Here is a 23,147-nt window from a genome sequence, read left to right as displayed (position 1 = left end):
ATAACATACAAGTCTTTCGCCTTTTACTAAAGACTTCCGTGGAGAGCAGAACTAATGAGTTGTTTCTATTATTGGCAGGCTTTACCTTTGCGGGTGAAGCCCTTTCTGTCTGTGCAAAAGAAATCTTGCTACTTTGCAGAGTGACTTCTCTGAGTAGAGTCGCCTTACTTGTTGCGACTGTGCCGATGTTCGAAGCTGGAGTGCAAAGTTGTTGCTTGAATGGTGCTTGCTGGAGCATGCGGGAGTGCAAAGTTATACCATTTAAAAGGGCTGAAGAGTGCTCAGTGCAGCGGGTGGGCGGAGGTGCAACGTGACACTCTGGCCACCTATGGCCATAAAAAGAACACTGCTACAAGTGCGCATTGTGCCAGCAAGGGCCCTCGGACCTGAAACAGTGGACAGTTATTGCTTCTCGGCCTTTTGGCTAAGATCAAGTGTAGTATCCGTTCTTATCAGTTTAATATGTCCTCTATACGAGGACAACATATTAAATGGATTTTTAAGAATAGGAGTTGAAAAAGAAGCTTGCTCCGTTCACTCCAAGCCTCGACCCGGTACTGCAGTGCCGCTGGAAACGGTGCGCTCTCCTCTGCTCTTGTGAAAAAGCAAACAGCGGTGCAGGATGGAAGTTTCAGGGAGCCCAAGATGAAACTTTCTTTTAATCTGCTGAGAAAAGAGAGTGAATGCGAAGTGGACTTTAACACGGCTCTGGGAGCGAGCCGAGTGCGGGCTAACCGGGAGAATTGCTTGAAAGAAACGCGACACCGAATGAGTGTTCAGAACAAAGCCTCAATACGGTGTTCCCGTGGTGTTTGTGGCTGCCTTGTCTTTTGCACAGAGTAAAAGACAAGGCAGCCATCGAATAGATTGTTTCTACTTGGTCAGCCGAGGAGCGGGGGGGGGGGGGGGGGGGGGGGGGGCAAGCGTCTCAACCAAGCAAAGCTCACCAAGTAGGAACAATCGGGCCCTTTTCGATGGCTGCAACACCTGAAAGAGATATTGATGCGAGACCCGATCAAATGCTTTTTCAAAGTCTAAATTTAAGATGACAAGCCGGGTGTTTCTGTCTCTAGCGTAATCAATGATGTCTCGAATCAGTACGAGGCTGTCGGTGAGTTGTCTCCCTGAGATGGCACAAGCTTGGTCTGGGTGAATTACCTCCTCTAAAACAGAGGACATCCGTGTCGCTAAAACCTTGCTAAAAAGTTTACAGTCAAAGTTTAAAAGTGTGATGGGCCTCCAATTCTTTAGGTCAGTCTTATCATTTTTTTTATAAAGTAGAGTCACTATTCCACTCTAAAACTGTCAGGCAGTCGGTCGAGTTTTTCAAAATCTTTAAAAACATCTAAAATGTCTGATGATAAAAGGTCCAATAGGTCAGATAGAATTCTGCAGGAAGCCCGTCTAAACCCGGAGCTCGACTTCTCTTAAAACCTGTTAGGCATTTTTTTAACTCTAAAGCAGTAAAATTCTGTGTCAAGTGTGCATTCTCTTTTACGGTTTTGTCAACGAATTTTAAGATTTCTGCCGATGTTTCCAAGTGCACTGGTTTCTCTTTGTACATGTTACTATAAAAGGTATGTACAGTTTCAATCATCTCTTGTGTGGATTTTATTAAAAACCCATCTTCTCTTTTTAGATTTTGAATATACTCCTTTTTATTTATAACTTTCTTTCTTTTTCACCTTCCTCAATTTCCTGCTCCCTGCTTCTTACAAAAATTCCTTTACTCTTTATTTCTGCTAAAACTGACATTTCCTTTTTGACATCTTTGATTTCTTCTTTAAAGTCTATGCCACACTGATTTAGTTTAAAGTAGCGCTGTAAGCGTTTATGTAGTCCCATCATACATCTATTCTCTTTCCTTTTTTTACGTTTACCTTGCTGTTTAAAAAAAGTCTGGGTCGTTTCCTTCACCATTTCCCACCATTGTGCATGTGTTTCGTAGAGGTCTTGAAGGGTCTGCCACTCTTTATAACATTCCCTGTACTGACTGACTATGATTTCATCCTCCAACAGGGAACAGTTGAGTTTCCACAGACCACTTCCTACCGTCACACCAGAAGGGGGTGAAAGGGTGCAGGAGAGCATAAGGTGGTCTGAAAAGAAAACAGGGGTTAATCTAACATCAGTGGGTGGGCAATCTCTAGTAAAGAAATAATCAATGCGAGAGGCTCTGGTGCCATCATGACTAAACCAGGTGAAGCCCTCCTCTCTGGGATGCATGGTTTTAAAACAGTCAGTAAGCTTAAAATCCCTGCATATGCCCTGAAGTAAAATCGAAGTCTTATCCACTTTAAAATCTACCCCTGCTCTTTTTCTATCTTTCCTGCTCAAGATACAGTTAAAATCCCCTCCTACAACTAAAGGTACTTGCCCTAGCATGTAAAGCTGTATATCTTCTAAAAGGTCATACCTTTCATTTTTTCCATTGAAACCATAAATATTTAAGAGGTTAAAGTCTTGCCCCATAAAATTCAAGTGTGCTAAAAGTGCCCGTCCGTCTCTCACCACTGTGCTACCTTTCACCAGAACATGCGGATTTTTAATTAGAATGGCCACACCATCATTTTTATTTTGATTTGAGCCACTCCATATCGATAAATGGGGCCACATTTCCTCCCATTGTCTATGGTTTTTTAAAAAAGGTAGTCCACATTCTTGTATTAAAAACACATCTGATTTAATGGAGTCTAAGAAGGATAAAATACTCTGGGCTCTTGTCTTTGATTTCACACTTCTCACATTTAGTGTTGAGAAGGTGAGAACCATTAAAAGCATAAAGGAAAGTAGGTATGTCATTTTCGTTTTTGTAAGTTATCAAAACAAATTACACACAGGTTATTTCTTGGGAAACTAGCTCTTCCTTCATTTCTTTAGGTGAAAAGTGAGTAGGGTGATCTATATTTCCTTTTCGGACTCTCGGTGTTGGCCTCTGACGCAATGTTGCATTTAACTTTGAGTCCCTGGGGGTTGATTGCAGAGCTGAAGTTAAAAAGGAGACCTCATTTCGTGAGTCGGAGGGGAAGACTCTAGGTTCTTCCACTGAAGAACTGTCTGAAAGGGACCTAACCCTTCCCCTCTTCTCTGATACCACTGGGGAATCAGAGGCTCAGATGCCGTCCTCTTCGGCTGTTGACCTTCGGGGATGTGAGTATCTTCACTAGACTCACCTGTCTGCTCTTCCTCCTCATTTAGCGTAGCTCCACCCTCTGCCTGTGAATTCTCACAGACTTCAACACTGAGTGGTGAGGCCTCTACAGGCCCCTCCCCTTTTTGCTCCTCACTTCCAATCCAAGCTTTTGGCGGGAAGTTTGAATTTATTGGGTCAACCTCTTCACTTTGTTCACCAACTGCCACCTTTGGTCCTTCTCTTTGTTGGCTTGACTGTGGCTTTACCGTCTTTAATTTGTTGGCAAAAGATTTAGGGCAATCTCTGAAGAGGTGATTTAATTCTCCACAGAGATTACATTTCCTGCCATTTGGACACTCTCCAAAAGTTTGCCCAATTTCTCTGCTCTTCCCACATAACACCTTGGTACAAGCCTCAACCAGGTGCCCATGCTCACCACACTTGCGGCAGAACTTGGGCTGCCCCTGGTAGTGGATGTAACCTCGGTTTTCAAGGTGGCCAGAGTGTCGCCCACCCGCTGCACTGAGCACTCTTCAGCCCTTTTAAATGGTATAACTTTGCACTCCCGCACGCTCCAGCAAGCACCATTCAAGCAACAACTTTGCACTCCAGCTTCGAACATCGGCACAGTCGCAACAAGTAAGGCGACTCTACTCAGAGAAGTCACTCTGCACAGTAAGAAGATTTCTTTTGCACAGACAGAAAGGGCTTCACCCGCAAAGGTAAAGCCTGCCAAAAATAGAAACAACTCATTAGTGCTGCTCTCCACAGAAATCTTTAGTAAAAGGCGAAAGACTTGTACGTTATGAAGAGAAACCAGAGTACGATTATCCGTCACTGCGGGAGCAGGGCATCAGGCTTGTTGGCATAGCCACCTTCCCCATGGTGAGCTTTGCTTGGTTGAGACGCTTGCCCCCCCCCCCCTTGCTCCTCGGCTGACCAACTAGGAACAATCGGGCCCTATTCGATGGCTGCCTTGTCTTTTACTCTGTGCAAAAGACAAACAAAAACACCACGAGAATCCCGTATTGAGGCTTTGTTCTGATCGCTCATTCGGTGTCGCGTTTCTTTCAAGCAATTCTCCCGGTTAGCCCACACTCGGCTCGCTCCCATAGCCGTGTTAAAGTCTACTTCGCATTCACTCTCTTTTCTCAGCAGACTCTTGGGATTTTATCCATAAAATTAATTCCTTCACTCAAACTATGTGAAAACTGCTTTGTCCTTAATATTTACCATGTCTAGAAAGATTTAAACAAAAAAAACAACGTTGTACTTTGCAGTAAAAGAAAGAGCAAATCTAAAGTTTCAGGAATCCGAGAATAAGCTTACTTTCATGAGTTCTTCACGATTTCGGATTTTGCTATAAAATGAATTCCTTCACTCATACTAAATTAAAACTGCTAAACCGCTAATCTGTTATATGTAAGGCAGATGTCAAATTCACCGAAATAGGATCAAAGGGTATTCGGCCAATCGAGCTGTAGCAGCTTCGGTAAAAGAGTATAAGTTGAAGAGTTTGTGAATAAAGGTGTGCGCACACATAGTGTGCTGTACGAAAATAGGCAGGGAGCAATGCCGGCTGGGGTATATGTTCTTGTATGTTGTCTGACTGTTTGATTTGAATGTGTTGTGTAAGTGTCCTGTTGAATGTTACATGTTTGGGCTTTGACACGCTTCACTGTGGTTGTTAACTGTGTGGTGTGTCCTGAAATGTTATATGTTTGGGCTGTGTGACATGCTTAATGCTTGTCAGTAGCTACCCACTTATTCATATATAGCAACTGACAACATAAGAAGTCCGGACATACTTTGATAGTAGTTGTAGAAGTATCCTTATTGATAATAGATCACTAATTCATATTGATAGAACAGTAGATGAACAGGTGCTTGCACATGTCTCACGAAAATAAAATGGGTGTATGATTGCTGACGGCAGAGCAATACTGCCAAACTTATGAGTTCTTGTGGCAAACTTGATTCAGTGTCTTGACGTGTATACGCTGTTTCGCTGACTTGATTGTCACAAGAAACAAAGTGTGTTTGATAAGATCCGACCATTTTATTACGGGAGGATCAGTATGTATGGATTCTGATGTGACTGATAAACCCAGTCGTATCTTAAGCATAATCTAATACGTGAGACAACGCCCTGGCACACGATAAAAAAAAAAAAAGAGAGAGAGTGGTTTTGTGTCCCCACAGTCCATAATGTAGAAAAGAGAGAAAAAAGCCTTTCTGATTTGGTGTGTGTGCTCATAGTGCAGAGTGTAGAGAAAAGAAAGCCGTTTTGGTGTCACGGGTGTTGTGACTTACACACACACATTTCTAAATTGAGAAAGGAAATTATTTTAGAGGAAGCACTAGAGTTTAGATCCCACATTTGTTGATAGGCATTCATTTATTTCTTCACTTCTGATGAAGTTTCAACAATAAACAACAAACTTTGTATTATGAGAAAGAACCAGACTCATTCTTCAGGAATCCGAAAATAAGCTCTATTTTATGAGTTATGCACGAATTCGGATTCTCCTATAAAACGAATTCATTAACTCAAACCAAGTTAAGACTGCTTTGTCCTTCATATTTATTCATGTCTAATCAAGTTTCAACGATAAACAACGTTGTACTTTGTAGAATGAGAAAGAACTTCTTCAGCAATAAGCATCTCTCGACATATGACAAAATACAGATTTTGCTATAAAATTAATTCCTTCTATCAGCCTGACTTAAAACTGTTTGTCCTCCTTATTTATCCACTTCAAATCAAGTTTCAACAATTAAAAAAAATTTGTAGTTTGAGAAAGAACAACTTAATCTTCAGCAATCAGTATAAAAAGAGGTGCAAATGCCAACCAAACATACCTAAAAGGTGGAGCGGAAGTATTCAGCTGCAAGTAGGTGTGAATGTTCGACCATAATTTGTAAAAAGCAGGTAAGAAAAAGTTCGAATGCCCGACTATATATTAACAAAAGCGGGAGGAGAGGTCTTCGGATGAGAGTGGGTGAGAATTTCCAACCATAATCTATAAAATACGGTGAAAAAAAATATGTGAATGCCTCATAGAACACTAAAAGCGGAAGTGTTCGGCTGCAAGAAGATGTGAATGTCCGACTATATTTGGTGAAAAGCAGGTGAAGCAAGGTCTGAATGCCCAACCTTACATCATCAAAAGCGAGATCAGAGGTGTTTGGCTGCAAGAAGGCCATAGTTTTCCAAAAGCGGGTAAGGTGCGAATGACCGACTAAATATCAACAAAAGTGGGGGCGGAGGTCTTCGGATGCAAGTGGGTGTGAATATCCCACCATACAAGTATGGTGGAGAGGAAGCTGTGAATGGCCGACCATAGTAAAAGGCGGGTGAGAGAAGGTGCGAATGTCAAACCATACATAATCAAAACAGGGAGCGGAGGTGTTCTGCTGTAAGAAGGTGTGAATGTCCAACCATAGTTGGTAAAAAGCAGTTAAGAAAAGGTTCGAATATCCAACCAAACATAATCAAAAGCGGGAGCAGAGCTGTTCGACTGCAAGTAGGTGTGAATGTCAGATCATAATTTGCAAAAAGCTGATGAGAAAGGGTGAGAATGCCCGACTATACACCATCAAATGCGGGAGCGGAGTTGTTCGGCTGTGAGTAGGTGTGAATCTCCGACCATAATTGCTGAAAAATGTGTTAGAAAAGGTAAGAATGCCGGTCCATACATCATCAAAGCGAGAGAGGTTGTGTTCGGCTGCAAGTAGGTGTGACTGTTCGACTAAAGTTTGTAAAAAGTGGGTAAGACAAGGTGCGAATGCCTGACAATGTATGATCAAAAGCGGGAGCGGAGGTGTTCAGCTGCAAGGTCTACATGTCCATCAATAATTGCTAGAAAACATGAAAGAAACTTTTCGAAAATCAAACCGCACATGATCATAAGTGGGATAGGAGGTGTTCAGCTGCAAGGTGTGAATGTCCACCCATAATTCCTGAAAAATGGGCAAAAAAAAGGTGTGAATGCCCAACCATACATCATCAAAAGCAGGAGTGGAAGTGTTCGGCTACAAGAAGGTGTGAACGTCCAACCAAAATATGTAAAAAGCAGTTAAGAAAAGGTTCGAATATCCAACCAAACATAATCAAAAGCGGGAGCAGAGCTTTTCGACTGCAAGTAGGTGTGAATGTCAGATCATAATTTGCAAAAAGCTGATGAGAAAGGGTGAGAATGCCCGACTATACATCATCAAATGCGGGAGCGGAGTTGTTCGGCTTTGAGTAGCTGTGAATCTCGGACCATAATTGCTGAAAATGTGTTAGAAAAGGTAAAAATGCCGGTCCATACATCATCAAAAGCGAGAGAGGTTGTGTTCGGCTGCAAGTAGGTGTGAATGTCCAGCCATAATTACTCACAAACGGGTAAGAAAAGGTAGTATTGCCAGACCATATATGATCAAAACAGGGAGCGGAGGTGGTTCAGCTGCAAGAAGGTTTGAATGTCCGACTAAAGTTCAAATATATTAAAGAAAGCGGGAGCAGAGGTCTTCGGATGAGAGTGGTTGAAAATTTCCGACCATAATGTATAAAATGCGGTGAAAAAAAGGTGTGATAGAACACTAAAAGGTGGAGCGGAAGTGTTCGGCTGCAAGAAGGTGTGAATGTCCGACTATATTTGGTGAAAAGCAGGTGAAGCAAGGTCTGAATGCCCAACCTTACATCATCAAAAGCGAGATCAGAGGTGTTTGGCTGCAAGAAGGCCATAGTTTGCCAAAAGCGGGTAAGGTGCGAATGTCCGACTAAATATCAACAAAATTTGGGGCAGAGGTCTTCGGATGCAAGTGGGTGTGAATATCCAACCATACAAGTATGGTGGAGAGGAAGCTGTGAATAGCCGACCATAGTTTGGAAAAAGCGGGTAAGAAAAGGTTTGAATACTCGAACATACACCTTCAAAAGAGGGAGCGGAGGTGTTCCGCTGTACGAAGGTGTGAATGTCCGACCATAGTTTGTAAAAAGCGGGTAAGAAAAGGTTAAAATACCCGACTGTACACAATCAATAGCGGGAGCGGATGTGTTCGGCTACAAGAAGGTGTGAAAGTCCGACCTTGGTTTGTAAAAAGCGGGTAAGAAAAGGTTCGTATGCCCGAATATACACCATCAAAAGCGGAAGCGGAGGTGTTCGGCTGCAAGATATTGTGAACGTCCGACCAAAGTTTGTAAAAAGCAGTTAAGAAAAGGTTCGAATATCTAACCAAACATAATCAAAAGCGGGAGCAGAGCTGTTCGACTGGAAGTAGGTGTGAATGTCAGATCATAATTTGCAAAAAGCTGATGAGAAAGGGTGAGAATGCCCGACTATACACCATCAAATGCGGTAGCGGAGTTATTCGGCTGTGAGTAGGTTTGAATCTCCAACCATAATTGCTGAAAAATGTGTTAGAAAAGGTAAAAATGCCGGTCCATACATCATCAAAATCGGGAGAGGTGGTGTTCAGCTGCAAGAAGGTCTAAATGTCCATCAATAATTGCTAGAAAACATGAAAGAAAATTTTCGAAAATCAAACCACACATGATCATAAGTGGGAGAGGAGGTGTTCAGCTGCAAGAAGGTGTGAATGTCCACCCATAATACCTGAAAAATGCGTAAAAAAAAGGTGCGAATGCCCAACCATACATCATCAAAAGGAGGAGTGCATGTGTTCGGCTACAAGAAGGTGTGAACGTCCAACCAAAGTTTGTAAAATGCAGTTAAGAAAAGGTTCGAATATCCAACCAAACATAATCAAAAGCGGGAGCAGAGCTGTTCGACTGCAAGTAGGTGTGAATGTCAGATCATAATTTGCAAAAAGCTGATGAGAAAGGGTGAGAATGCCCGACTATACACCATCAAATGCGGGAGCGGAGTTGTTCGGCTGTGAGTAGGTGTGAATCTCCGACCATAATTGCTGAAAAATGTGTTAGAAAAGGTAAGAATGCCGGTCCATACATCATCAAAAGCGAGAGAGGTTGTGTTCGGCTGCAAGTAGGTGTGACTGTTCGACTAAAGTTTGTAAAAAGTGGGTAAGACAAGGTGCGAATGCCTGACAATGTATGATCAAATGCGGGAGCGTAGGTGTTCAGCTGCAAGAAGGTCTACATGTCCATCAATAATTGCTAGAAAACATGAAAGAAACTTTTCGAAAATCAAACCGCACATGATCATAAGTGGGATAGGAGGTGTTCAGCTGCAAGGTGTGAATGTCCACCCATAATTCCTGAAAAATGGGCAAAAAAAAGGTGTGAATGCCCAACCATACATCATCAAAAGCAGGAGTGGAAGTGTTCGGCTACAAGAAGGTGTGAACGTCCAACCAAAATATGTAAAAAGCAGTTAAGAAAAGGTTCGAATATCCAACCAAACATAATCAAAAGCGGGAGCAGAGCTTTTCGACTGCAAGTAGGTGTGAATGTCAGATCATAATTTGCAAAAAGCTGATGAGAAAGGGTGAGAATGCCCGACTATACATCATCAAATGCGGGAGCGGAGTTGTTCGGCTGTGAGTAGCTGTGAATCTCGGACCATAATTGCTGAAAAATGTGTTAGAAAAGGTAAAAATGCCGGTCCATACATCATCAAAAGCGAGAGAGGTTGTGTTCGGCTGCAAGTAGGTGTGAATGTCCAGCCATAATTACTCACAAACGGGTAAGAAAAGGTAGTATTGCCAGACCATATATGATCAAAACAGGGAGCGGAGGTGGTTCAGCTGCAAGAAGGTTTGAATGTCCGACTAAAGTTCAAATATATTGAAGAAAGCGGGAGGAGAGGTCTTCGGATGAGAGTGGTTGAAAATTTCCGACCATAATGTATAAAATGCGGTGAAAAAAAGGTGTGATAGAACACTAAAAGGTGGAGCGGAAGTGTTCGGCTGCAAGAAGGTGTGAATGTCCGACTATATTTGGTGAAAAGCAGGTGAAGCAAGGTCTGAATGCCCAACCTTACATCATCAAAAGCGAGATCAGGGGTGTTTGGCTGCAAGAAGGCCATAGTTTGCCAAAAGCGGGTAAGGTGCGAATGTCCGACTAAATATCAACAAAATTTGGGGCGGAGGTCTTCGGATGCAAGTGGGTGTGAATATCCCACCATACAAGTATGGTGGAGAGGAAGCTGTGAATAGTCGACCATAGTTTGGAAAAAGCGGGTAAGAAAAGGTTTGAATGCCCGAACATACACCATCAAAAGAGGGAGCGGAGGTGTTCCGCTGTACGAAGGTGTGAATGTCCGACCATACTTGGTAAAAAGCGGGTAAGAAAAGGTTAAAATACCCGACTGTACACAATCAATAGCGGGAGCGGATGTGTTCGGCTACAAGAAGATGTGAAAGTCCGACCATGGTTTGTAAAAAGCGGGTAAGAAAAGGTGCGAATGTCCGACAATGTATGATCAAAAGAGAGAGCGGAGGTTTTCGGATACAAGAAGGTTTGAATGTCCCACCATAGTTTGTAAAAAGCGGGTAAGAAAAGGTTCGAATGCCCGACTATACACCATCAAAAGCGGGAGCAGAGGTGTTCCGCTGTAAGACGGTGTGAATGTCCGACCATAGTTGGTAAAAAGCGGGTAAGAAAAGGTTAAAATACCCGACTGTACACAATCAATAGCGGGAGCGGAGTTGTTCGGCTACAAGAAGGTTTGAATGTCAAACTAAAGTTCAAATATATTAACAAAAGCGGGAGGAGAGGTCTTCGGATGAGAGTGGTTGAAAATTTCTGACCATAATGTATAAAATGCGGTGAAAAAAAGGTGTGATAGAACACTAAAAGGTGGAGCGGAAGTGTTCGGCTGCAAGAAGGTGTGAATGTCCGACTATATTTGGTGAAAAGCAGGTGAAGCAAGGTCTGAATGCCCAACCTTACATCATCAAAAGCGAGATCAGAGGTGTTTGGCTGCAAGAAGGCTATAGTTTGCCAAAAGCGGGTAAGGTGCGAATGTCCGACTAAATATCAACAAAATTTGGGGCGGAGGTCTTCGGATGCAAGTGGGTGTGAATATCCCACCATACAAGTATGGTGGAGAGGAAGCTGTGAATAGCCGACCATAGTTTGGAAAAAGCGGGTAAGAAAAGGTTTGAATGCCCGAACATACACCATCAAAAGAGGGAGCGGAGGTGTTCCGCTGTACGAAGGTGTGAATGTCCGACCATACTTGGTAAAAAGCGGGTAAGAAAAGGTTAAAATACCCGACTGTACACAATCAATAGCGGGAGCGGATGTGTTCGGCTACAAGAAGATGTGAAAGTCCGACCATGGTTTGTAAAAAGCGGGTAAGAAAAGGTGCGAATGTCCGACAATGTATGATCAAAAGAGAGAGCGGAGGTTTTCGGATACAAGAAGGTTTGAATGTCCCACCATAGTTTGTAAAAAGCGGGTAAGAAAAGGTTCGAATGCCCGACTATACACCATCAAAAGCGGGAGCAGAGGTGTTCCGCTGTAAGACGGTGTGAATGTCCGACCATAGTTGGTAAAAAGCGGGTAAGAAAAGGTTAAAATACCCGACTGTACACAATCAATAGCGGGAGCGGAGTTGTTCGGCTACAAGAAGGTGTGAAAGTCCGACCATGGTTTGTAAAAACCGGGAAGACAAGGCTCGAAAGCCCGACTATACACCATCAAAAAGAAGGTTTGAATGTCCATCAATAATTGCTTTAAAACAAGAAAGTAAATTTTCGAATATCAAACCGCACATGATCATAAGCGGGAGAGGAGGTGTTCGGCTGCAAGAAGGTGTGAATGTCCACCCATAATTCATGAAAAATGGGTAAAAAAAAAAGGTGCGAATGCCTAACAATACATTATAAAAAGCAGGTGTGAATGTCAGATCATAATTTGTAAAAAGCTGATGAGAAAGGGTGAGAATGCCCGACTATACACCATCAAATGCGGGAGCGGAGGTGTTCGGCTCTGAGTAGGTGTGAATGTCCGACCATAATTGCTGAAGAATGTGTTAGAAAAGGTAAGAATGCTGGACCATACATCATCAAAAGCGGGAGAGGTGGTGTTCGGCTGCAAAAAGGTGTGACTGTTCGACTAAAGTTTGTAAAAAGTGGGTAAGACAAGGTGCGAATGCCTGACAATGTATGATCAAAAGCGGGAGCGGAGGTGTTCAGCTGCAAGAAGGTCTACATGTCCATCAATAATTGCTAGAAAACATGAAAGAAACTTTTCGAAAATCAAACCGCACATGATCATAAGTGGGATAGGAGGTGTTCAGCTGCAAGGTGTGAATGTCCACCCATAATTCCTGAAAAATGGGCAAAAAAAAGGTGTGAATGCCCAACCATACATCATCAAAAGCAGGAGTGGAAGTGTTCGGCTACAAGAAGGTGTGAACGTCCAACCAAAATATGTAAAAAGATGTTAAGAAAAGGTTCGAATATCCAACCAAACATAATCAAAAGCGGGAGCAGAGCTGTTCGACTGCAAGTAGGTGTGAATGTCAGATCATAATTTGCAAAAAGCTGATGAGAAAGGGTGAGAATGCCCGACTATACACCATCAAATGCGGGAGCGGAGTTGTTCGGCTGTGAGTAGGTGTGAATCTCCGACCATAATTGCTGAAAAATGTGTTAGAAAAGGTAAGAATGCCGGTCCATACATCATCAAAAGCGAGAGAGGTTGTGTTCGGCAACGTGGATTCATGCCAGTCACTGTAAGAAGGTACCAGAACCAGTAGATGACTTCCACCCTGACATACATCAGCCTAACCAACACGCCCGGAAGGACAAAGATAAGAGTCAGCAGTAAAAGCTGTACTCCACCGGTGTGTTAAGTGCTAGTAACCTCTGACACCGAAGATTGAAACATCCTTACTGAGACCTGCGATGAAGATGATCATACACATGCTGTGAACCATGGAAGAAACTGTTTGTTGTTTGTATTTTCTTATTTGTAACCAGCATGTGCACATTGTATCTTGATTTCACAGGAAGCAATAATACAGGGCTGCTGTATTTTTCCCTGTGTGAAAGGCCTCATTGTATGTATCTCACCAAATGATTCAAATGACTCAAAGAACTTTTTTGCTTTCAAAATTTTTCCTCTAGTGACGCTGACTTAGAGAGGCATGAAGATAATCATATTTAATTGTTCATGTTTTGATTGTTTATCATTGGACCCTTTATCACTATGATGCCTGCATTTTAAACTCACGTTGTGTGCAAATGCAGGCTGATGTTTTACAGATAAAGTTATTATTTTCCTTGTTTCTTTTGGGTTGATTAATATAATGGTATTATTATAATCAAAAGGGAGGAATGTAATGGAAAATAATTCTTATATGCATTGTATTGAGTGTTACTGTGTATAACCTGCAAATGACTGAGCTGCAAGGTACCACCCTGCCCTGTTTTCTTAAATTCCTCTTTACAATGGTGGGCTTGTTATTATGAGATAGCTGCACTTTAGGGGGGACAGGGTTAGGCTGGTATTTACGAGTGTGTCTGGGTAACCTCAACTAATGGTTGGGGAGGAAAGTTAGAAGAACAATCAACTATACCCAAAAACAGATGACGTGATGAGTGGGCAATATAACTGTGTGTTTTTGCTTCAGTGGTCAGAGCAACTCTGTATTCTGTACTGTGTTGTTCTCTCTTGCAAGATATTATTATTAAAGCCTCTTATCTCCTCAAAAGAAAATAACTGACTCCCCAAGTGCAAGTGTCAGGACAAATGATCAAACTTCTCCAAGCTTCAGTCTGCAGAGAGGTACAAGACAGGGTTGCCCACTTTCGCCCTCACTTTTTGCTATTTTCATCGAACCTTTAGCAGCTGCTATCAGACAAGATAGAAATATTAAAGGCATCCAACCCCAAAATATTGAGCATAAAATAAGTCTTTATGCTGATGATGTATTACTTTTCCTTCAGAACTCACAGACGTCTCTCACTCACACGATCACACTCATAAATGAATTCTCAGCACTTTCTGACTACTCTATCAATTGGTCTAAGACCACAGTTCTGCCCATTAACTATAGGGACCAGAATATACCTGCGATCACTTTACAGTCAGGAAATATTAGATATTTAGGCATAAACATTTCCTCCAGGCTCTCAGAGCTAACAAAGCTAAATTATGTGCAATTATTAAAGACAGTAGAGGACGATCTCTCTCGTTTGAAGTCCTTACCTATATCACTTATGGGGAGAGTTACAACCATTAAAATGATGATACTACCAAAAGGTAACTATTTGTTCTCAATGATCCCCATAAAACCATCTGCTACTTGGTTTAAGTCACTAGGTTCATGCATCTCCAAATTTCTGTGGAAAAACAAACCACCACGTATTAGTTTAAAAACCTTACAGAAGACCAAGGACAGTGGTGGATTAGATTTACCTAATTTTCAGCACTATTCATAAAGTTAGTGTTAGTGTATCTGGTCTCCCTCTCGGATAGTTTCTGGCTGATGTAAAGCACTGGGCGGTCAACGCCCCGCACCTGCTGGGAAAGAACAGCCCCCGACCCCCTTCCCGATGCATCAGTCTGCAGGACAAATGGGAGAGAGGAGTTAGGTGTGTGGAGAAGAGGCTCCCCACAGAGGGTCTGCTTTACCCTCTCAAGTGACACCTGGCACTGCTTCGTCCACCGGACCGGATCAGAGGCACCTTTTCGCGAAGTTGGGAATAAATCGCCGGTAATATCCGGCCAGCCCCAAAAACCGCCTCACCTCTTTCTTGATCTTAGGTTTTGGGCAGGCTGCAATCGCTGCTGTCTTGTCTACCTGTGGACGCACCTGTCCGCCGCCCAAGTGGTACCCCAGATACCGTACCTCCCTCCATCCAACTGCACACTTCTTTGGGTTGGCCGTGAGCCCCACCTGCCGCAGTGACTCCAGCACTGCCGCCATCTGCTGAACATGCTCCGCCCAGCTGTTGCTATGGATGATGACGTCATCCAGGTAAGCGGCAGCATACGCAGGAACTTACATCATGAAAAGCGAGATCAGAGGTGTTTGGCTGAGAGAAGGCCACAGTTTGCGATGCAATAATTAAAGGCCTCATGCCAGATGTCGCCACTGAAGTAAAGAACATTTACGTGGGATGGTGTGAGGGTCCTCGTTTGGCTGACGTTCGCCGATATGCTCGCCATGCTCATAACCAAGTTGAGACGCGTAAGACAACCAAAAGGGACAAGTGTGAAAAGGAGCTGCATTTGGCAGCCATGACCATGTATTCCGCAGTGTGTGTAAACAGAGGACGAGGCCGAAGTCGAAGACGTGGACGTGTGGGAGTGGAGGTCGAAATGGGCCACGCCAGAGCTATGATCCGAATATTTGTTTTTACTGTGGCCAGACTGGACAGCTGAAAAGTGATGAAATTGGGCAAAAGGCTGACTGAGGGTGGGAGGCAGGTTCTGGACGTCACGCGGCAGCGGAGCCTCCACTAATGGGTGATAGCACAAACACACTCACACATTTTTCCTGCTCTGTGTAGTGAAGAAACGCTTGCCGACTGTGATTCACGTAGTAAAGTTTTGCATGCTATTTCCGTCCTAGAGCAAAGATATTTCTCTCAGAATATAGGAAATTATGTTCATCAGTAGTGACGTCAGGGGAGTTTGATTGTCCTCCAAAGTTAAGTGGAAACCACGTTTACTGTATGTCTGCATCAGGCCAGGTTGTGAAGGAGAAAATGACAATGCCCATTGCGTGTTGTCACTCCTGATGAGCTCTCCTTCAAACACTCATTTTTGTTATCAGAGTTGTGTCCCATTAACCTGATGGGCTGTGATCTCATGTGTAAATTAGGCATTATTTTAACTTCTACACCAGAGGGTGTTAAGGTTATGTTACAGCCTGACAAAGTTTTCACAGCAGTGCAGTTTGATTCATCGGCACTTACATATGCTTATGAGTGGAAACTTCCCAGCTCTCCTTTTTCACAACAACTAGTGGAAGAAGCAAAAGCGTTAGTTTCACCCCTTTCTGATTTCATGCAACCTACTGATTTGCACTGCACATCACACATTTCTTTGGGGCTATGAGAAGAAGTGAAAAAATACGTGCGCCTACTTTATTGGCTGTGTCGCTCACTCCAGAGCACTTCGATTTTTTAATGTTTGTGGTACTCGCCCTCACATTTCCTTGGCCAAACGTACACACTGGCAGTGACAAGGTGTGGGAGAGTTTGTTGCTACATGTCAGAAAGAAATGGAGTGGACCGTTTCACCTGCTGATCCAAATTTTATGTTTTCTGAACGATTGTCAGCATACAAATAAACATTTTTGAGTACAATGCATTGTCAAAGAACTGTGGACTTAATTCCTACCACAGAATCACATTGGGATTCGCATGGTTTTTATCTGAAACAGATTTGTCTTCGATACCCATGTTGGCTGAAGTGCCCAATGATCTTTGGGCTAAGAGCAAATATGATGTGGGGTTGATAAAAGGCTGTGAACCAGTAATTGTCACCCCTAAATCAGACTTTTGTCCATGTAAAAAACAATACCCTTTTAAGCCTGAAGCAATTAAAGGGATTAAACCTGTTTTTCAATCTTTTCAGAAAACAGGCGTTATTGTTCCTTTTGAAAATTCACCTGTGCTTACTCCATTGTTTCCTGTTAAAAAGATTAAAGATGCTGGCCAGCCAGATGAATGGCGTTTTGTACAGGACCTCCAAGCGGTGAATGCTGCAGTTCAGCCACATGCTCCTACTGTGCCCAACCCACACACTATTTTGTCTCAAATTACATCAGATGCACAGTTTTTCTCAGTGGTTGACTTGTCGCCAGTGCACCCTGATAGCCCATTTTGGTTTGCTTTTTAGTTTGAAGGGAGATCTTGGACTTTTACCCGGTTATGCCAGGGGTACTGTGAAAGTCCCACTATTTACAATGCTGCCCTCAAAGCTAGTCTGGATTAACTTCAATCAACCACAGGCTCTGCTCTTTTGCAGTATGTGGATGACATCCTTTTATGTAGTCCATCTAAACAACAGTGTGAAAAAGACAGTGAATCTGTTGAAACATCTTCATTCTTATGGCCATAAAGCCAGCCTTTCTAAGTTACAGTTTGTACAGGACGAATGTGTACAATGTGCACATGCTGGTTACAAATAAGAAAGTACAAACAACAAACAGTTTCTGCCATGGTTCACAGCATGTGTATGATCACCTTCATCGCAGGTCTCAGTAAGGATGTTTCAATCTTCGGTGTCAGAGGTTACTAGCACTTAACACACCGGTGGAGTACAGCTTTTACTGCTGACTCTTATCTTTGTCCTTCCGGGCGTGTTGGTTAGGCTGATGTATGTCAGGGTGGAAGTCATCTACTGGTTCTGGTACCTTCTTACAGTGACTGGCATGAATCCAGGTTGCTCTCTCTGCAACTTTAACAGCTGTATGAGTGACCAGTAGTACCTGGAACGGGCCTTGCCAACGTTTGGACTTCCAATGTTTCCTGCGAAGTTCCTTCACCACCTGTCATCTGGTTGGAGTGGTGTGTTTTCTGTGGCTGGAAGGGCTGCTTTTACTGTCTGTGAAACTTGAGATAGAACAGTGGAAAGGTTTCGACAGTAAGACAACATAGCATCATCACAAACAGTTGTGGAAGGGAGGGGTCTGGTTACAGGTCCCAATCCCAGGTTAGGAGGTCTGCCAAATAAAATTTCAAATGGGCTGAGATTCACTTGAGCTCTGATTCTCATTCTCATGTAGGTAAGCACAATAGGTAATACTTTTGTCCATGGCAGACCTGTTTCTTCACAACATTTGGCTAACTTGGACTTTAATGTACCATTTTCTCTTTCCACAGCACCTCCACTCTGTGGATGATAAGCACAGTGTGTGCGCAAGGTTATTCCCAGGAATTTACCAACCTCAGTCAATGCAGTGTTTACAAAATGTGTGCCATTATCACTGCTGATCTTCTCTGGAATGCCCCATCTAGGAATGATTTCTGTTTAGCAGTGCTTTAGTCACTGCATTACTGTTTGCATGTTTTGCAGGGAAAACTTCAACCCATTTACTAAACACGTCCACTATTACTAGTGCATATTTCTTTCCTTCAGCTGGTGTGAGTTCAACAAAATCCATCATCAAATGTTCAAAAGGTTTCTCTGGTGGAGGGTGTGCAACTTGCGATGTGTGTAATGCCTTTCCTACATTATGTGTGGCACAAACCATACATGACTGACAGTATTTTTGCGCATATGAACTGAACCCTTTTGTGAACCACTGAGCAGTGAGTGCATTCAGCATCCCCCCTTTTGACACATGGTCCAACCCATGTGTCAATTTTGAAAAATGAGGAAAAAAATGTTTAGGTAGACAGGGTTTACCATCAGGTCCCATCCAAACACCATCCATATGAGTTGCACCCACAGAGGACCAAATGCGTCCAGAGGACCAAATTTCATCTGCAGAGGCAAAAGTTTGCAAAGCATGGAGATCTGTGAGGGAGTCTTCTGCCTGCAAAGAGAGGGAAGCGAAAACAGGAAAAGATTTAGCTGCTTGCTTAGCTGCAGCATCAGCTCTGGCATTGCCACAAGCAACAGGATCGTCTGAGTTAGTGTGAGCCGCACACTTACAGACCGAGATTGCTGTAGGCAAAAGGATCACATCAAGAAGATCAGAAACCTGCTTGGAGTTCAGAATAGTTTTACCATCTGATTTAAGGAAATGCCTGTGTTTCCACAGCGCACCAAAGTCATGAACAACACCAAAAGCATATCTGGAATCTGTGTAAATAGTGACAGACTTACCAGCTGCCAACTTACAAGCTTCAGTAAGTGCAATAAGCTCAGTAGTTTGAGCAGAGAAATGTTTAGGAAGAGAACCAGACAACAAAGTGTCATGTGAAGAACATACTGCAAACCAAACACAGTTAGTACCTGTGGCTGGATCACGCAAAGCTGATCCATCTACAAAAAGAATCATGTCAGAGTTTGGAAGAGGAGTCTCTAAAAGACAGGTCGGGGTGTACAAACTTGTTCCAAAACAGCTTCACAGTCATGAGGCTCCCCATCCTCAGGAGTCGGAAGCAAAGTAGCAGGATTCAGAACATTTTAACAGTGACATTTGGCATATCACAGAGGTGTATCTGAGCCAACGAGCAGTTGAAAGATGTGAAGTTTTCTGCTCGAGAAGAATAATGGCAACAGCATGAGGAACCAAAACAGTCAAATTAGCGTAGCCCACAATATCTTGGGAGGCCAGGACAGCTTTCTCTGCAGCTGCAACAACACGAAGACAACCAGGCAGGCCTGCAGCCACAGAGTCCAGTTTTGCTGAGAAATGAGCCACTGGCCTTTGCCTGCCCCATGTTCCTGCATAAGAACAGATGTCATGCTTCTCATCAACTGCCTGTATGAAAGGTTTATGAGGATCTGGAATGCCAAGTGTTGGTGCTGTTTGAAGAGCCAGCTTAAGCTGACTAAAGGCTGATTCAGCCTCAGGAGTCCATGGAACACGATCAGCTGACTGGAGGCCTTTACCATGGATAAGAGCACCTAAGAGAGCTTCGAGAAAAGAGTAGTTAGGAATAAAGTTCCTGCAGTAAGATGTTATACCTAAGAATGACATAAGCTGTTTTTTAGTAACCGGTTTAGGAATGATCTGAACTGCAGCAACACGTTTAGGAGAAAGTGAGCGCCCATCCTTAGAAATCACATGACCCAAAAAGGTGACTTCGTCCTGTACAAACTGTAAATTAGAAAGGCTGGCTTTATGGCCATAAGAATGAAGATGTTTCAACAGATTCACTGTCTTTTTCACACTGTTGTTTAGATGGACTACATAAAAGGATGTCATCCACATACTGCAAAAGAGCAGAGCCTGTGGTTGATTGAAGTTAATCCAGACTAGCTTTGAGGGCAGCATTGTAAATAGTGGGACTTTCACAGTACCCCTGGCATAACCGGGTAAAAGTCCAAGATCTCCCTTCAAACTAAAAAGCAAACCAAAATGGGCTATCAGGGTGCACTGGCGACAAGTCAACCACTGAGAAAAACTGTGCATCTGATGTAATTTGAGACAAAATAGTGTGTGGGTTGGGCACAGTAGGAGCATGTGGCTGAACTGCAGCATTCACCGCTTGGAGGTCCTGTACAAAACGCCATTCATTTGGCTGGCCAGCATCTTTAATCTTTTTAACAGGAATCAATGGAGTAAGCACAGGTGAATTTTCAAAAGGAACAATAACGCCTGTTTTCTGAAAAGATTGAAAAACAGGTTTAATCCCTTTAATTGCTTCAGGCTTAAAAGGGTATTGTTTTTTACATGGACAAAAGTCTGATTTAGGGGTGACAATTACTGGTTCACAGCCTTTTATCAACCCCACATCATATTTGCTCTTAGCCCAAAGATCATTGGGCACTTCAGCCAACATGGGTATCGAAGACAAATCTGTTTCAGATAAAAAACATGCTTCAAAATGTGATTCTGTGGTAGGAATTAAGTCCACAGTTCTTTGACAATGCATTGTACTCAAAAATGTTTTTTTGTATGCTGACAATCGTTCAGAAAACATCAAATTTGGATCAGCAGGTGAAACGGTCCACTCCATTTCTTTCTGACATGTAGCAACAAACTCTCCCACACCTTGTCACTGCCTGTGTGTACGTTTGGCCAAGGAAATGTGAGGGCGAGTACCACAAACATTAAAAAAATCGAAGTGCTCTGGAGTGAGCGACACAGCCAATAAAGTAGGCGCACATATTTTTTCACTTCTTCTCATAGTCATTGTCAGGCCCCAAAGAAATGTGTGATGTGCAGTGCAAATCAGTAGGTTGCATGAAATCAGAAAGGGGTGAAACTAACGCTTTTGCTTCTTCCACTAGTTGTTGTGAAAAAGGAGAGCTGGGAAGTTTCCACTCATAAGCATATGTAAGTGCCGATGAATCAAACTGCACTGCTGTGAAAACTTTGTCAGGCTGTAACATAACCTTAACACCCTCTGGTGTAGAAGTTAAAATAATGCCTAATTTACACATGAGATCACAGCCCATCAGGTTAATGGGACACAACTCTGATAACAAAAATGAGTGTTTGAAGGAGAGCTCATCAGGAGTGACAACACGCAATGGGCATTGTCATTTTCTCCTTCACAACCTGGCCTGATGCAGACATACAGTAAACGTGGTTTCCACTTAACTTTGGAGGACAATCAAACTCCCCTGACGTCACTACTGATGAACATAAGTTCCTATATTCTGAGAGAAATATCTTTGCTCTAGGACGGAAATAGCATGCAAAACTTTACTACGTGATATGATGTATTTTAAATTATGATCTGACATTCACACCTGCTTTTGATAATGTATTGTTAGGCATTCGCACCTTTGTTTTACCCATTTTTCATGAATTATGGGTAGACATTCACACCTTCTTGCAGCCGAACACCTCCTCTCCCGCTTATGATCATGTGCGGTTTGATATTCGAAAATTTACTTTCTTGTTTTAAAGCAATTATTGATGGACATTCAAACCTTCTTTTTGATGGTGTATAGTCGGGCTTTCGAGCCTTTTCTTCCCGGTTTTTACAAACCATGGTCGGACTTTCACACCTTCTTGTAGCCGAACAACTCCGCTCCCGCTATTGATTGTGTACAGTCGGGTATTTTAACCTTTTCTTACCCGCTTTTTACCAACTATGGTCGGACATTCACACCGTCTTACAGCGGAACACCTCTGCTCCCGCTTTTGATGGTGTATAGTCGGGCATTCGAACCTTTTCTTACCCGCTTTTTACAAACTATGGTGGGACATTCAAACCTTCTTGTATCCGAAAACCTCCGCTCTCTCTTTTGATCATACATTGTCGGACATTCGCACCTTTTCTTACCCGCTTTTTACAAACCATGGTCGGACTTTCACACCTTCTTGTAGCCGAACAACTCCGCTCCCGCTATTGATTGTGTACAGTCGGGTATTTTAACCTTTTCTTACCCGCTTTTTACCAACTATGGTCGGACATTCACACCTTCGTACAGCGGAACACCTCCGCTCCCTCTTTTGATGGTGTATGTTCGGGCATTCAAACCTTTTCTTACCCGCTTTTTCCAAACTATTGTCGGCTATTCACAGCTTCCTCTCCACCATACTTGTATGGTGGAATATTCACACCCACTTGCATCCGAAGACCTCCGCCCCAAATTTTATTGATATTTAGTCGGACATTCGCACCTTACCCGCTTTTGGAAAACTATGGCTTTCTTGCAGCCAAACACCTCTGATCTCGCTTTTGATGATGTAAGGTTGGGCATTCAGACCTTGCTTCACCTGCTTTTCACCAAATATAGTCGGACATTCACACCTTCTTGCAGCCGAACACTTCCGCTTTTAGTGTTCTATGAGGCATTCACATATTTTTTTTCACCGTATTTTATAGATTATGGTTGGAAATTCTCACCCACTCTCATCCGAAGACCTCTCCTCCCGCTTTTGTTAATATATAGTCGGGCATTCGAACCTTTTCTTACCCGCTTTTTACAAATTATAGTCGAACATTCACACCTACTTGCAGCTGAATACTTCCGCTCCACCTTTTAGGTATGTATGGTTGGCATTTGCACCTCTTTTTATACTGATTGCTGAAGATTAAGTTGTACTTTCTCAAACTACAACATTTTTTTATTTGTTGAAACTTGATTTGAAGTGGATAAATAAGGAGGACAAACAGTTTTAAGTCAGGCTGATAGAAGGAATTAATTTTATAGCAAAATCTGTACTTCGTCATATGTCGAGAGATGCTTATTGCTGAAGAAGTTCTTTCTCATTCTACAAAGTACAACGTTGTTTATCGTTGAAACTTGATTAGACATGAATAAATATGAAGGACAAAGCAGTCTTAACTTGGTTTGAGTTAAGGAATTCGTTTTATAGGAGAATCCGAATTCGTGCATAACTCATAAAATAGAGCTTATTTTCGGATTCCTGAAGAATGATTCTGGTTCTTTCTCATAATACAAAGTTTGTTGTTTATTGTTGAAACTTCATCAGAAGTGAAGAAATAAATGAATGCCTATCAACAAATGTGGGATCTAAACTCTAGTGCTTCCTCTAAAATA

At 42.7% G+C, this 23,147-nt stretch overlaps 2 non-coding genes and 1 pseudogene across 2 annotated transcripts; 2 read left to right on the top strand and 1 right to left on the bottom strand.

The window, feature by feature from the left end:
* Positions 1-40, top strand: LOC140275886 (U5 spliceosomal RNA; annotated as a pseudogene).
* Positions 41-404: 364 nt separating this feature from the next.
* LOC140276180 (U2 spliceosomal RNA) lies at positions 405-588 on the top strand. The gene has a single exon (XR_011908855.1). It is a non-coding gene; the product is annotated as a U2 spliceosomal RNA (small nuclear RNA).
* A 3,256-nt stretch (positions 589-3,844) lies between these two features.
* Positions 3,845-3,958, bottom strand: LOC140276365 (U5 spliceosomal RNA). Its single transcript, XR_011908964.1, has one exon. It is a non-coding gene; the product is annotated as a U5 spliceosomal RNA (small nuclear RNA).
* Positions 3,959-23,147: the final 19,189 nt, after the last annotated feature.

Source organism: Leuresthes tenuis, unplaced genomic scaffold (genome assembly GCF_036924035.1).
Source record: "Leuresthes tenuis unplaced genomic scaffold, fLeuTen1.0.hap1 SCAF_18, whole genome shotgun sequence".
NCBI lineage: Eukaryota > Metazoa > Chordata > Actinopteri > Atheriniformes > Atherinopsidae > Leuresthes > Leuresthes tenuis.
Note: the sequence above shows the minus strand (reverse complement) of the source record. Positions and strands in the feature narration are given on the sequence as shown.